Below are 11,222 nucleotides of genomic sequence, written 5' to 3'. Positions count from 1 at the left end.
CCTCCCTCCCTCCCTCCCTCCCTCCCTCTCTTTCTTTCTTTCTTTCTTTTCTTTTTTCTTCCTGTTAAAACCTAATCTGGTTGAGGAGATTAAAGTTTACAATGAGCACATTTAAATTAGGCAATACATACAATAATACAAATAAAATAGAATACTTTTTTATTTGAGATCACTTAATCACAAATTCAAGGGTAGTGATTTCTCAATTTAGCAAGGTTTTCGAAGTAAGCTATAAGAAACATAGATATTGGGTATTCGTCTTCCCAGGTTTATTCTTCCTCTCTCTCTAAATCCACTCCCTTGGGCTGTTTGTCTGTGGGCCATCCTCATGTGGCTAGCACTCCAACTGTCTCAGCATCTCTGGACAGCCTCCTAAACTCAGGTTCCAAATGTCCTCCTGAATACTTACACTAGGATGCCTGCAAATACCAAAGGCCCCAAACAGAAGAGTGGCCTTTGACATCTAAGAGGAAGCAGATTATGAGTCCTGTGGATTTATCATTGCCATGGATCTGTCTCATTCACTAGCTTTCCATTCTTCTTGCCTCCACCAGTTCTCCTGAGATAGTGGAGTCTCCTGACCAGTCTCTTCTCCTGCAGTCTCTTTCTCTTCCAAATAGGCTGGGTAAGTTTTGTTGGAAAAGCCAATCTCTAGACCCCCAAGCCTTCCTTGCCTATGAAATAAAATCCAAATTTCTTAGCTTAATATTTAAGATCCTTATCTATATGATCCTTCATTTGTTTTACATGCCTTATCTCTAACTTTCTCATCTAAAGAAAAAAAAAAAAAAGCTTAAAGTTAGTTTTATTGAGAAGTCTTACTGAGGACTATAGACTCGGACCTATAGCCTGGGATCCACGCTTTAAAGAGGCTCCATGAGGCTGTTCCAGCACATTGTTTCAACCCAGTGCTCACGTACAGGTGGTGGAGATTCAGTACCTGCAAAATCACATCAGATACATTAAAGCAGAATCACATCAAGGTTTGGGCGTAAGAGTACATCTGTTATAGATTACAGAGGCATAATCACTAACCCTGTCACACATTATCTTAAGTGCAGAGAAAGGCAAGGTCTAGGGTCATTTATCTCTTAAGGAATACAGTGACTCAAGCAAGAGATGTTGGGGGTGGGGGCATGTTTTGTCTTTTATCTCTCCTGTTTTGTCTTTTCAAAGCATCTTTCTGGAGAGTTGCATGTATTCACAGGGGTTTTGTGAAATTATTCTGGCAAGCGGAAATGAGCAAGCATCACTTCTTAACGTTTGCTACTTTGCCTCACCTCAGTATATGGGTTTTCTCTTCTAACTAAACTAATATCTTCAACGTTTGTTCAAATGCCTTGAGCCTTCCTGCGTTGGGGCTTCTTTTAGGCTTTCCAGTCCATGTAGTATGTCTGCCACTGTCTCTCTCTTCTCCTACGTACATTTCCCCCTGCTTTTTTTTTCAAGATTCAATGTAAATCTTCTTCTGCTCACTCCAGAGTGAAGTTATGAGTTCAATTCCCAAGACTTAATGGCCCAGTTACCTGGCAGAGATTGCAAACCAGCACAGGCTGAATCTAGCTTTTAGATATGTTTTCTTTTGTCAATATAGTGTTTAAAAAAATGTCTGGGGGAGCTAAAGTATAAGGACACAAAGGCATAAGAATGATACAGTAGACTTTGAGAACTTGAGGGGAAGAATGGGATAGGGGTGAGGGATAAAAGACTACAAATATGGTACACTGCTCAGTGATGGGTAAAACAAAATCTCACAAATCACCACTAAAGAACCTACTCATGTAACCAAATACCACCTGTACCCTAATAACTTACAGAAATAATAAAAAAAATTTTAATTTGTTGGCAACAGTTAGAAACATGATGTTTCATATTAAAAACAACCATATTTCCAGCCAACTTGGGAAAAATTCAAAGCAGGAATCTATATACTTAACATGGCAACGACATGCAGTTGCTCTATTGAACTGCCCCATGTAGCCAATGTTTGTGTATGTGTACCACCACTAGGCATTGTAGAATGCATTGTATCTCAATCTAGAATCATCTGTAATTATTATATTCTTGAATATACTCTGCATGTATTGGTGTTAAAGAAATGCTAAATACGTAATAGTGATGGCAGCGGTGGGCTGTCTGGTGCGGCTGCTGCCATCACACCACCCTGCAGGGAGGGCACAGGGAGGAGGTGGACAGCCCCCTACTTGCAGCCCGCTCTCCTGGGGGCCACCACAGTGAGGCTGGGCTGGGTTGTACCAGGTGAGGGGGAGCTCTGGGTCACCCCTGAGCACCAAGGCCACACAGGGAGCTGGTGGCAGCATCGTTCCTGCCCGCAATACTGGCCCAGGCCCAGAAAGGACCTGGAGCTCCAACCCCAGGCTGTGAGGGGGCTAGGCCAGGTGCTCCATGGAGCCAGCAGGAATCAGGGAAAGCGAGAGCCCTGTCCTTTCCAAGTTGGTGGGGTGGGAGCTCCCAAGATGCAACTGCAGCTGCCTAAGCTGTGGCTGCAACTGAAGCACTCCTGTGCTTCTGGGAGCTGGGAGTAGGCAGGAGCCCTGTTCTGGTGGGACTGCAGCTGCCCACGTCCTGACTGTAGATCTGGGCCTCCTGCTCCGTAGAGCAGGCAGAAGCCCCTCCCTCCCTGGTGTAGTTGCAGCTGTCCAAACTGGGGCTATAGACCCAGGCATCCCTGCACTCCTAGGGGGCCTAGAAGGCCCCCTTTGCCCTTGCAGGCTCTGAGGTTCCTGCTCTGTCTGCCTGGCCTCTCCCCACTCCCAGCTCCCACTTCAGTCTCTGAGTGGAGTTGGGACCAAGCCCAGGCACTGTCAGAGCCCAACCAGGTGTGTGCACCCTCAGGGCAGTGCTGATATGCCAGCTCCCTGCGCCCTGTTCATGTCAGGACTTTGGGCATCAAGGTGCGTGGGAGGGGAAGCTGAGAGGGGCTGAGGACAGCTGGGTATTGGCCTGCAGGTGCCCCTTGGTGACAGCAGCTTGATGCCATGGATGGTCATGGGAGGCAGACAGGCTCCTGGGAAGAAAGGGGCAAGCCCCCAGAGAAGCCCCACCTTCGGGCAGGGGCAGACCTGAAGCCTGAGGGCCAAGCTGCCAGCCCTGCCTACTGGAGGGGGAACTTATAGTGCCATTTCCTGGGCAGGCCCATGGCTGCCCATGGACCAATCAGCACATAATTCCCCTCCTCTGTGGCCCATAAAAGCCTCAGGTTCAGCCAGAGCAGGGCAGAGGACAGAGAGGATGGAAAGATGATGAGACAACCCGCTGCAGAGAGGAGTTATCCTCTCTGCTGATAGCTGGAGACATCAGGACAACCAGCAGCAGAGAGGAGCTATCTTCTCTGCTAAGAGCTTCAGGGTCCTGCAGAAAGTCAGGAATATCAGATGTAGAAAGAAGCAGCCCTCCCCAGAGCCTCATCTCTGCTGAGAGCTGAGCACTTGATGGGGTGACTTGCCTACACATAGGAGCTAATGACACTGCAGGTCTTCTCTGAGCTGTTCTAACACTTAAAGCTCCTATTCATCTTGTTTACCCTCCTCTGGTCTATGTACCTCAGTCTTTCTGGACACAGGACAAGAACTCAGGCAGAGGTACCATTGGCCACAGAGGTTTCCAGCCAGAAAATCAACACCCCAAAGATCTCATAATAATAGCACCTGGTACAAATATATAATAGCACCTGGTATAATTCTAGAATGCATTATGTCTTGTAGGCAGGCCTCCACTTCCCCTATCCAGCCCCTGTGAGAATCTGACTGGGCAGTCAATCTCACAGAGGTTTATGAACACTTCTTCTTTGTCTTGAACTGTTAAATCATTCTTCCATTGCTCTTCAGTCCTTGTATTTGTAAGCTGCTAAATAAATGCACTAAGATTATTTTAACCTCCCATCCTTTGCTCAAAACATCCTACCCCTTGCTCAAAAGATTTTGAGGTAATTTTTTTAAAAGACCTGTACCATAAAAAAGAAGAGAGATTTCTTAAATAAGCAAGACCAAAGACACAGGAGAATGTAATAAACACAGTTGTCGTGAGTTTTTGTTTAAGGGAAGAGGAAGCTAGATGTATTTTATTTCAAGGAGAACCAAGTCTGTAAGCTGAACCAACAAAAGCCTCACTGGGCAGGGTTCTGGTTTCATTATTTATTTGTTGAATGTAACTGGTTTTTATTTTTAAGTGGCGTTTTCTTTCAAATAAAATAATTTGGGGCTTCTGATAAGGTCATCGTAATGGAAATTAAGTCTTCCATTTTATTTCCGTTGATTTTAAAAATAACTATAAGGGTCCACAGTTGTTTAACATTTATTGCTTTTTATTTTTAGAAGTTGGCAAAGAGGTCTATAACTATTTTTCCACCAGCAGTTTCCAGGTTTTCCGTGTCTTCTCCTCATGAAGTTTCCCAGCATGAACTGTAGGGAAATGTTCCTTTGGTGACCATTTCCTAATATGGTCCCATATTTTCCAGTGTTTCATCATTAATATGAGGTGAGGCAAATCTACAGTCCATTTTAAGCTTTCCGTTAGTCAAATCCTGAACCTTGGCATACTTTCTTTCTCTCACAGACTCCAAAATACCTTTTAATACTAAAGATTTTCAGGGGAAACCTCTATGGGATTCTAAATCATTATAATCTTTATTATCATCCGTGTAAGCACTTCATAAGGGAAAACACAATCTTGGACTGAAGGAAAGAAGCAGCTCTTAAGATTTATTTTAAAATCCAGGAGAAGCCACAGGCACTCTCCTCAACTAAAATATTTGACTGTTATTCTCACACTGACATGGGTTGGGAACATGAAGTCTTCCGTTTGACCTGTGGACCTAGAAACATGCATACTTAGTGACTGAGAGACTACTTTTGGAACTTCTGGTACCACCACTGTCGATATTTTTCTTTTAATTTACTGCCTTTTTTGAACTACAAAAAAATTTTACAAAGCAACTTTACATGCCTACTCTCAAAGGAAGACTGATATTCCTAACCTAAAATTAAACATTATCAGGATATTCAATGCAATGAAACACACCACTGTTACTCAGTTCTATCTGGGTCCTCATCCCTAGCCGAGTGTCTGCTCTTTCTGTACAACCGGGGATAGAATTGGCGTTAGAGAAGTACTGAATATGTAAAGGTGCCAAACACTATCACATATTAATTCAGAGGGATTAGAAGCGAACCAAAAAGGAGTAACTGTTTACCCTGGTATGCAGTGTTATTTAGGCACCCCTATGGGGAATCACCCGGGGTCATCTCAGGCAGTGGCACAAGCTCCACACTTCAACAATCCCTGGATGAAGGATGTACTTCCTGCTCCCTCTAATATATTTTAGGAACTGTTGGTGAAATATTTGATTCTTCAGTTAAAAGGAAATTGGCATTGGTAAGCTTCTAGGAAAATCTCCACTGGTTGAAATGTTCACATTAAACATGCTCTTTTAAGGAAGATGTTACAGCATTGTCCAGGTCAGACTGCTGTCGTTTTTTTGTCTCTCTCCTTCATTTTTCCCCCAACCTCCCTCTCTCTCTTCTTCCTCCTCTCCCTCTTTCTCCTCCTTCTCACTCCTTGTTAGCCATCTTCACAAAACAGTCACCTGTGGGAGTGTGGTTCTGATCAGTAAGTATGGGAGCAGACACACTTCAGAAGTCTCCAGGGCATGGCCTGTAATTCCTAACTTAGCTTACCAAGTTCTGTGATATTCTTAGTAAGGGCCGCAGAGAAGCTCTCAGCAACAATGCCTGTTGAGGGTTATTTTTTAAATATTGTATCTCACCACAGCATTTACCCCACAGCTCCCCCTTCCCCTTAAAGCAAGCTAGAGTCTAAGGAGTTCACTTTGGGCATTTAACTATAGGTCTGCAGGGAAACTTTTGCATGAGCAAAACTAATGAATGTGTGCTCAGTGATTTCTAAAACCCAGGTGAAGATTTTTGTCCCCAAACAGAATTTTAGCTTTTAAGAGAATTTGCGTGCTTTGTTTGTTCAATTAGTTGCAGCTTTAGCATCATTTTAGAGGAGAAATTTGCATTAAAAAAAAATCTAGTCTACATTTGTGGGATTTTCTGCTTGACTGACCTGTGTCTCCTTCTTTTGAGAATGGCTCTGGTAAGCCCTGTTTCCCTGATTGCTGTAGGACTCACTGTTTTATACTGTAGTGCCCTGTTTTCTACTGACTGCTAGCTTATCCAGAGGCGAGTACCTGATTCCAACAAGGTCAACTGAAGCCCTTCTCTGGGATCAGATTCTTGAATGTGGGATCCTAAAGGTTGAGAGTTTATTTCTTCAGGGACTGAGGTTGTGAAAGGTGAAGTTTGGGAGTTGCTGGGGTTCCTATAAGTTTTCCTCCTTATAGGAAAAGTCAGTGAGCCAGAAATTAGAGTTGACATGTAGAAAGGGTTAATCATCTTGGCTGCATTTGAGCCCCTGACTACACCCTTTCCAACACCCCTCTTCCCCCCTGCCATTCTTACTGCCTAACTGTTACATAAAATATCAAAATGGTCTATCTAAATTTTCCTTTTTTGCTAAGGGATTGTCATACTTGGATTCATTCATCTATAACGAAAAAAGTCCTGATAGGTAACAAATGATCATTACATAATTGAGTCTTGTTCAGTAACCAACACTATTACGAGCAAAGAAAAAATATAGGCACAGGTCAGGAAATTAGCTTTTGATACCTCAGACTCTGATCCTCACAACGGCACTAACGAGGTAAGTAATAACCTGGCCCTGTTTTATACATTAAGAACTGTAGCCCTAAGAGGTAAGGGCACACACCTGAGGTCACATTGCTATGTATTGTGTGACTTAGGAACCAACACCAAGACATTTTCTTTTTCCCTCACATTCTTTTGGTCTAAGCTTAAAAGCCACTTCTTCCCAAAGCCTTTAGAATTCCTGGACTACGTGACTTACTCTGTCTATAGGCTCTCTTGCCATCCTCCTTTTCCCCTTTCATAGAATTTTATCCCTGGTTTAAGCACTTGTTAAACAGTCCCTCTTCACACCAGATAGCAGTCTCTGTGAAGGCAGAACCCTGTCTATCTTGTTCACTCTTGCTCCTCATGTGACATGTGCTTAATATATCTAAATGGTGACTGAATGGACAATAATTGCACACGAGATTGGCAGCAGTGTTCCAGTGTTTAAAGCAATCAAGGTGTTGGAACATATCTTTTAATTGTAATTCTTTGGTTTTTGCAGTGTTGAACATTTGCTGTTGTAATCATATTATGCGGCAGTTAGACTTGTAGCTTTGAGGACAGAAATGCTCATAGAAATGAAGTACCAAGAAATCCACTGTTCCTCTGGTTTTCCTTTCTTTGGGCTGGAGATTTTACTAAACTGTCAGTCACAGAATGATCCCCAATTCCCCATTGAACACACACTAAAACAATGAGTCCCACTGCAGGAATGAGCAGCAATACTCAGGAACTTGACTCAAGGTGATCAGATGGTAGCTTTGGAATGACCATTTGTGACTTCATGCTACTGAATTTCCCCAGACATATCCTGGTTCCTGCCCTACCAGAATTGTATTGTTCACTCTACCTTTAATTCTAGGAGCTACCTAAAGCCTTTGCAATACATTTCTTTCTTTCTTTCTGATTAACTTTAGTTTGCTAGAACAGGTTTCTGTCTCATGTACTCAAGACTCTATAGCAATACCTGAGCTAAGACCAGACTGAAGATGAGAAAACAAAGGAGAGCAAGTAATTCAGGCCATTGTATAAATCACTTTTGGGCTTTACCATCCCTTGCGCATTTGCAGTTTAGAAGAGAAGTTGGATGACTGTAGGGCATCTCTAACTTTTGAATTGTGTAGGGAAGGTTGGAAAAGAGGGAGAAAAAAACTACATAGCAGTTATGGGAGAAATCTGGGCAGCCTAAGAGAGAACCCTTGAAAGATCAATAACACTTGCTAGAGGTGGGACTAGTAGAAGCAGCCTTGTCTTGCTGAATTTACTGGATATTTTCCTTATTGACTAAACCTTGCATAGGGTCACTTCTTCAACCCCTTGCCCAAAGCTACTTTGCTTTTCACCTAAATTTTTATGTCATATTCAGCAATGACAGATTTTTATAAATTACATTAGTTATATTAAACTCATTATTAAAAAACACTCGGAATGCCCACATGGATGGGTTATAAGCCACCAGTTTAATCTTCAGTGGACACAAAAACCTAAGGATGTTGGGAAAATAAAGGTATATATACTTTGATGATTAAAAGAGAGATTGATATGGCTGGAGAGGCAAATTAGGGTCAGATGTAAGATGGCCATTATTGCCAATGAAGCCGTATTGTAGAATGTAGTTTAGACTGGAAGTCAAATGGACTTTATTATATTCTAACTCTGAAACTGGACTTTGGAGCCTAAGCTTGGGAAGAATTGACTTAGTAGAGTGGACAGAGTCACCAGTTGGTTAGAAGACTGCACCTGACCTCACCCTTGTCAAGCCCAAGAATGCATGCATGCCTGCTGGAGGTACGCAGTATAGGAAGAGAGAAGGCCAAAGAAAGCAGAGGCCAATAATTGGTCTTCTTGCCATCCTTGTCAGATAAATTATTCCTGGAGAAAAGGGCTAAAGATGTTCCTCTAACCTTCATTCCTTTGGGGAACATCCTTTCTCTTCAATTTAGAATCATAAGGAGTGGGATGAATAAGCATAACCCCCACTGTATGGAAGTTAGATCCCAAATTTCTCTTACTTCTTTAGAAATAATGCACAGAGGAATTAGTCAAAAATAAGATTCCACCCCTCCATCCCTTGCCAAAAAAAAAGACTCACTTCAAGTCTTGGACATGCTACTACAGCCATCATTATGGATCAAGCTTCTGGTACTTTGGAGCTCTCTACTCCCAGTATGCCCAATATGGTAATACATGAACATTTGACCCATGGCAAGTCCCCATGGGATGTCCTCTTAAAACTGGACTGGTGGCAAAGCTATTCCAGGTCCCCTCTCTGTAGCAGGGAGCTTTCTTCTTTCACTTGTTAAACTTTCGCTCCAACCTTACCCATGGTGTCCATGCTCCTTAACTTTCTTGGTAGTGAGACAAATAACTTAGGATGATATCTCAGGCTACAGGCTATGAGAGACTGCTACATTGTGGTGCACTGGCAAAACTGTAACATTTTGGTGCATTGGCCAGGAATGGAAACATCAGATGGGCATCGGTTTTGAATGCCAAGGAATCCAAAGCTTTGAAGGAACAGTTGTAGTTGCTGGTCTTTTTGTTGGTCTTTTTAATGAAGAGGCCATATTATTGGCCATATTAGTGAAAAGGCACTTCCAAGATATTAAGAATAAGGGTGGAGATGTTGAAGATATGATATATCCAACAGAAACCAAGGGAGTTGCATATGTAATACACAAAGAAGAAAAAAAGTTGCAGAGAATGTCATCAGACAAAAGAAACACCAGCTAGCAAGGAAGGCCTGACATGCTAAATTCATAGTCTCTCATTTTAGTGACAAGGTCTTCAGCTCTGTAAATGCTATCCTTGATTGTTCTGTTTTTGGGAGTGAAGTTACTCTAGAAATTCTGGTGATGAACCTGAAAAAGAAAATCCCAACTTTAAGCTTCAGTCCTTTGGAAGCTAGTGGAAGACTCCATGGAAGGATCATTTCCAGCTGTCGGAGAGGCTCAACGAATCGTTGTGAGTAAAAGCAAGTTCTCTTTTAGAAAAAAAAAAAGACGGAAATTTTACCAGTGAGGGGAGAAAGTAGAATAAATAGATCCCCCAAAGGAATCTACAGAGAAGCAATAACTCTTTGGAGTCAGTCAGGACCTTAGTACCTGAGACTGCTAGAAGTGGAGAAACACCTGTTCTCAACGCAGATGTTTTACTTCATCTGAAACAGAAATGTGGATTTTTTGAAAGCACACTGAACAAATTCCATATTCTGAGTCAGAAGAGGGTGGATGGTGAAATCACCACAATTTGTCTAAAAAGTACTCAAGCTGGTTCTCAGCCAAACAACCCAAAACATGTAAAGGAGTTCACTGAGGAATGGTCACATGCTCTTCACTTCGAGCTTAGAAAAGAGACATTTATTTTGGAAACAAAACCGGGCAGTGGCGGGGGTGGGGGTAAGTAAATAGAAGAGAATCATTAAATGGTCATATAAACAATTAAGTTTGAGATACCTCAGAGTCCTAATTAACCTTTATAGGATACACACTGACATTACAGGATCTTCTTCTGACACCTATTTTAAAAAGGGGGCATGAAATTAATAGGGCAAAAGGTTTGTTAATAAAATCTCAGCAATATAGTGATAAGGGCTGCATTCTCTTTCTGAGCAGTGGCCATTGCCATGAATGAGCCTGCTTTACACACCTTATCTCAATGATCCTTATGACCACTCTTCATGGTCATCGTTAACTATCTTCATGCTATAGCTGAAGAAACTAGCATTTGGAGAAGTTGAAACACTTTTCTGACGTTATCCAGTTGACAAGGAATGAGGCTGGGGCTTAGCCAGTCTATTTGATTACAAAGATATATCTAAGGAATAAAACTTTGAAAAAACCTCACCAAACCTTGAAAGACTCTTACTTTCTCTGTAACTCCAAATTATTAGAAAAAGAAGTAGCCTTAACATATGAGAAGTTTGGAAGATGGCTATTCTACCATGAGCAATTTCTTAACATTTACAGTTTGATTTACTCCATGTAGAATTAGAGTGCTGGCAAAAATCACTTGGGAAACTACTTAGATGGACAGTATTTCTGATGCAGGTAATCATTACTTAACTAAATTCTATTGTTTCAAGCCTGCTGGCCATGTGGGTTGGTTTTACTACTAATTATTTAGCCTAAGTGCTTACATAAAATGTTGATTCTCTTGTTATAATTGTGTAAATTGATCATATGAATTGGGTTGTTCTTGTCATGTCCAACTAAAACAGAGTCAAGAAGCTAGGGGGGAAAATTACAGGGTCGTATAACATTGCCCCAAGAATGTAGTTCTCTGTGAGCCTGGCTACAGAAACTGTCTGCTGTAGCCTGAGACCAGTTTTGTCTACATCTACTGAGATAACTTGTTGCAACTCTAGGACTAATTTCACCTGTGGCCATTGCTCATGGATTGATGCTTACCAGCTTCCTAGAGCTTTACTAATACCAGTGAACTTTCTCTTAAGATCACAAGTAACATTCTTCGTTTTAAATAAAACCCTCAACCTTCTCTTTGTTC

At 42.0% G+C, this 11,222-nt stretch overlaps 1 pseudogene; it reads left to right on the top strand.

Annotated features, from left to right (window-relative positions):
- The first annotated feature begins 8,292 nt into the window (after nucleotides 1–8,292).
- On the top strand, nucleotides 8,293–10,281 carry LOC108314053 (annotated as a pseudogene).
- Nucleotides 10,282–11,222: the final 941 nt, after the last annotated feature.

The sequence above is a fragment of the Cebus imitator genome, unplaced genomic scaffold (assembly GCF_001604975.1).
Source record: "Cebus imitator isolate Cc_AM_T3 unplaced genomic scaffold, Cebus_imitator-1.0 Scaffold147, whole genome shotgun sequence".
NCBI classification, from domain to species: Eukaryota; Metazoa; Chordata; class Mammalia; order Primates; family Cebidae; genus Cebus; species Cebus imitator.
This window is presented reverse-complemented; position numbering and strand designations above follow the sequence as displayed.